The sequence below is a fragment of the Vulpes lagopus genome, chromosome 11, assembly GCF_018345385.1.
Source record: "Vulpes lagopus strain Blue_001 chromosome 11, ASM1834538v1, whole genome shotgun sequence".
NCBI classification, from domain to species: domain Eukaryota; kingdom Metazoa; phylum Chordata; class Mammalia; order Carnivora; family Canidae; genus Vulpes; species Vulpes lagopus.
The window spans coordinates 75,192,633-75,198,313 of NC_054834.1; positions in this window are offsets into that span (position 1 = coordinate 75,192,633).

The following is a 5,681-nucleotide window of genomic DNA, read 5'->3' on the forward strand; positions in this document are numbered from 1 at the left end:
GACTCTTGGTTTCAGCCCGGATGGATTCAGGGTCATGATATTGAGCCCTATGTTGGGCTCCATGTTCAACGAGGTGTCTGTTTAAGGCTCTCTCTCCCTCTGTCCCTCCCCTCACACATCCCCATATGCATGTGCACATGCGCGTGCTCTCTCTCTCTCTCAAATAAATTAATTAATATTTCTATAAACTGGCAACAATCAAAATTTTAAAATACCATAAAATATTGAATACCTAGAGATAAATTTGACAAAAGATGTGCAAGACTTGAACATTAAGAACTATAAGACATTACATAAAAATTTTAAAAAAACCTAACCAAGTGGAGATCATACCATAATCATGGACTGAGAGACTTGATATTAAGACGTCAATGTTCCCCAAAGTGATCTATAGATTGATTCAGTGCTGTTTTATAGAAATTAACAAACTGATTCTAACATTTATAAGGAGATGGAGGGCAGCCCCAGTGGCACAGTGGTTTGGTGCCGCCTGCAGCCCGGGGTGTGATCCTGGAGATCTGGCATCGAGTCCCATGTCGGGTTCCCTGCGTGGAGCCTGCTTCTCCCTCTGCCTGTGTCTCTGCCTCTCTCTCTCTCTCTGTGTCTATGAATAAATAAATAAAATCTTAAAAAAAAAAAGAAAATGAAAGGGCAAGACACAGACTGGGAGAAATATTTATAAAACATATTCAATAGCACTGTGTTTAGAATATGTAAAACTGGGACACTTGGGTGCCTCAGCGGTTGAGTGTCTGCCTTCAGCTCAGGGCGTGATCCCAGGATCCTGGGATGGAGTTTCACATCAGGGTCCCTGCAGGGAGCCTGCTTCTCCCTCTGCTTGTGTCTCTACCTCTCTCTCTGTGTCTCTCATGAATAAATAAATAAAACCTTAGAAAAAAAGAATATGTAAAACTTCTTATAATTCTAAAATATCCACTCATTTTTTTACATAGACAAATATTTGCATAGATCCTTTACTAAAAAAGATATATGGATAGCTAATAAGCATATGAAGCATAGGAAAAGATTCTCAAAAACCTCTGACAAGGTGTATACAGAAAAATAGAATGTACAAGTAAATAGCATAATGAATGAAAAGAGATAACTTTTCTCTTTTGGGGAACCTGGGTGACTCATAACTATAGTTACAGCAGATGTTAAAAAGATAATAAGAGAACTGTCATCAGTTTAATACCAATAGATTTAAGAATTTAGATAAATTCCTAGGAAAATACGCCTTCAAAATTGACTCAAAAAGTGGAATAGTCCTATAAATACTAAAGATTCCTTTATACTGAAGAAACAAAGAACATTTTTTTCCACAAAAATGTTGGTTTTTTAAAGCAATAAATCCTTAGACATAGACATACATAATTCTGTATTTATGAGTTAATGTAATGGTGGCTTTTAAATACTCCACCACCCCCTAAAACAGTGGAGGACAGAGATGGAGCAAAAACAGAAATGTCAATAACTTATGTAAGCTAAAGGCTGGGTATGTGTGAGTTAATTATGCCATTCTCTCTAACATTGAGTGCATGTGAAAATGTTCCTGATTAAAAGGTTAAAATAAAGAAAGTGTACTGAAAAAATAACAGCCACAGCCAGTTTTACTGGTGTGTTTTACCTATCTTTCAGGGATTAAATCATTCCAAATTTATATGGACTCTTCAAGAGAATAGAAGAGGGGGATTTTTCCTCCAGTCATTCTGAGGCTGGTACAGTTGTTTTTTGTTTTTTTGTTTTTTTTAAAGATTTTATTTATCTATTCATGAGAGACAGAGACAGAGGCAGAGACACAGGCAGAGGGAGAAGCAGGCTCCATGCAGGGAGCCCCACGTGGGGCTCGATCCCAGGTCTCCAGGATCACACCCTAGCGTGAAGGCAGCGCTAAACCACTGAGCCCCACGCCCCCGCCGGCTGCCCAAGTTTTGATACCAAAATTACACAAGGCCAGGAGGAGAAGATAAAAAAATTTTTTTAATTTAAATGGCAAAGCCACAGCCATTTCATTTACAAATAATAGTTGTAAAATCCCTTCCTCAGATATCAGGGAATCAAAGTCAACAATATAACACACTGTGACCAAGTTAGTTTTATCCCAAGAACACAGGATCGTTTACTGTTAGGAAATCTACATCATACTTTACATTGACAGACAAAGGACAAAAATCATATGATCTTTGTAGATGTAGGAAAAGCATTTGAAAAAATTAATACCCATTTACCATACATTTTCTTAGTAGAACTAGAACTAGAAACGAGCTACCTTAACCTGATCATGGACATGTGCCCCCAGGTTATATATACCTAAGCACAAGCACTGCAAAGAATATTTTCTGTTTTCAATAACCACACTATTGGTGGCAGTTGGTGTTGTTATTCTGAGAGTGTTTTGTGTATAATGTAAAACACATCAAATGAGTATTTGGTGATTTGATCACTGAGAACAGATTTTTTAGTGGGGTAAAATACGCATTGTATAAAATTTACCATTTTAACCATTTTAAGTCTATAGTTCCATGGCGTTAGGTACACTTACACAGTTGTGCAACCATCACTGCTATCCATTTCTGGAGTCCTTTTCATCAACCCCAACATAAGATCTGTACTCACTAAATACTAACTCCCCATTCCTCTCTCTCCCCAGCCCCTAGTAATCACCATTCTATTTTCTGTCTCTAGGAACATGACAATTCTAGGTACAATCATATAAGTATAATCATACAATATTTTTCTTTTTGTGTCTGTCATATATCACATAGCATAATGCCTTCAAGTTTCATCCATATTATATTGTAGCATATATCAGAATTCCACTCCTTTGTAAGGTTGAAGAACATGCCATTGTATGTCTGTACCACATTTTTTTAATCCGTTCATCTGTCTGGGGACATTTAGGTTGTTTCTATGTTTTGGCTATTGTGAGTAATGCTGCTATGAACATTGGTACATAAATACCTGTTTGAGTTTCTGGTTTCATTTGTTTTGTATATACACCCAGAAGTGGAATTCTGGATATATGCTATTCTGTTTAATTTTTTAATTTTTTGAGGAACAGCCGTACTGTTCTCCACAGCTCCATTTTACATTCTCATCAGTAACACACAAGAGTTCCAATTTCTCCACATCCTTGCCAACACTTGTTATTTTGTTTCTCTAATAGCAGCCATCCTAAATGGTTGTGAAGTGGTATGTCGTTGTGGTTTTATTTATTTATTTATTTATTTATTTATTTATTCATTCATTTATTTATTTTTAAAGATTTATTTATTTATTCATAAGAGACACACACACAGAGAGGCAGAGACATAGGCAGAGGGAGAAGCAGGCTTCTCGCAAGGAGCCCAATGCGGAACTTGATCCCAGACCCCGGGATCACAGCCTGAGTGGAAGGCAGCCACTCAACCACTGAGCCACCCAGGTGTCCCTCATTGTGGTTTTATTTGCATTTCTCTGATAGGTATTATGTTGAGCATCTTTTTATGTGCATATTGGCCACTTTATATCTTCGTTGGAGAAATAATCTAAGTGCATTGCCCATTTTTTGCATTGGGTTTTGAGTGGTTGTTGAGTTTTAGGAGTCATTATATATTCTGATACTAATTCTTAGCTGCTCATGCCTTGTAAATACTTCTTCCCATTCTGTGGGTTGCTTTTTTACTCTGTTGATAGTGTCTTTTGATGCAAAAAAGTTTTCAGTTTTGATAAAGTCCAATTTACCTATTTTTTAAATCTATTTTTCTTTCGTTCCCTGTGCTGTTGTGTCACATCCAAAAAATCACTGCCAAATCCAATGTCATGAATGTCATGAAGATTTTCCCCTCTGCTTTCTTCTAAGAGTTTTATAGTTTGGGGAACCCGGGTGGCTCAGTTGGTTAAGTGTCCAACTCTTGATTTCAACTCCGATCATGATCTCAAGGTTGTGAGACTGAGCCTGGCATTGGGCTCCACACTGGGCATGGACTTTGCTTAAGACTTTCTCTCTGTCTCCCCCTGTCCCTCCCCCAACCCCACGCTCACTCTCTCCTCCTCTTTTTTTTTTTTCTCCTCCTCTTTTCAAAAAAGTTTTATAAAAAAAAAAAAAAAGTTTTATGGTTTCAGCTCTTTAAGTCTTCAATCTATTTTGAGTTAATTTTTTTATATAGTTTAAGAATCCAACTTCATTCCTTTGAAGGATATCCAGTTTTCCCAGCACCATTTGTTGAAAAGACTGTCCTTTCCTCATTGAATGGTCTTAGCACTCTTATCAAAACTCATTCAGCCAGGGGCACCTGGGCCGCTCAGTGGTTAAGCGTCTGCCATTGGCTCAGGTCAGTTTGTGATCCCGGGGTACTGGGATCCAGTTCCACATCCGGCTCTCTGCAGGGAGCCTGCTTCTTCCTCTGCCTATGTTTCTGCCTCTCTCTGGGTCTTTCATGAATAAATAAATAAAATCTTAAAAAAAAAATCATTCAACCATATATGTGAAAGTTTCTTTTTCTGGGCTATCTATTCTATTTCTTTGATCTATATGTCTGTACCACATTGGTTTGATTAGCATTCTTTTGTAGTAAGTTTTGAAACCAAGAAGTATCACTCTTACAACTTTGTTCTTCTTTTTCCAGATTGTTTTGGCTATCCGGGGTCCCTTGAGACTGCATATGAACTTAACGATGGATTGTTCTATTTCTGTAAAAAGAGAATCGAGATTTAAAAAAAAAAAAAAACACAGGAGAAATACATAAGATGATTGAGGTTAAGTTTTTTTAACTCTATAGGACTAACCCTGTAGTCCTGAATTTGAAAAGGAGATCAATGTGAACTCTTAATGAATTTCATATTATATATATAGCCTCTTTATTGAAAAGATGTCCAATGACTGACCCAGTGTCAATACTTATTGATATTAGCACTCAGACTGTGGCCTCTAAATACCATTTCTTACTAAGAAGAACCAGGACTCCTTGGAAAGCTTTCCAATTCCAGATTTTGGATGCTAGAATTCTGGAATTGTGTCAAAAGGTTTCCACTGGTCAAAGATGGGACAATTCAGACTTCAATAACAATAGATCAAATATTAATAGGTCAAAGCACATTGGGTATGTTTAAATCTATGTATTCATTATGATTTTTTTTTAAATGGGGGCGCCTGGGTGGCTCTGTCAGTTGAGCCTCTGACTTTTTTTTTAAAGATTTTATTTTATTTATTCATGAGAGACACAGGAGAGAGGTAGAGGCTTAGGCAGAGGGAGAAGCAGGTTCCATACAAGGAGCCCATTGTGGGACTCAATCCCGGGAACTCCAGGATCATGCCCTGAGCCATGCAGGTATCCTGAGCCTCTGACTTTTTTTTTTTTTTAAGATTTTATTTATTTATTCTTGAGAGACAGAGAGAGAGGCAGAGACACAGGCAGAGGGAGAAGCAGGCTCCATGCAGGGAGCCTGATGTGGGACTCGATCCGGGTCCCCAGGACCACACCCTGGGCTGAAGGCAGGCTCTAAACCACTGAGCCACCTGGGCTGCTGGAGCCTCTGACTCTTGATCTCAGCTCAGGTTGTGATTTCAGGGTCATGGGATCAAGCCCCATGGCAGGCTAATCACTGAACAGAGTCTGCTCATCCCTCTCCCTCTGCTCCTCCCCCTGCTTGTGCTCTTTCTCTTTCAAGTGGATAAATAAAATCTTTTTTAAAATGCCTAT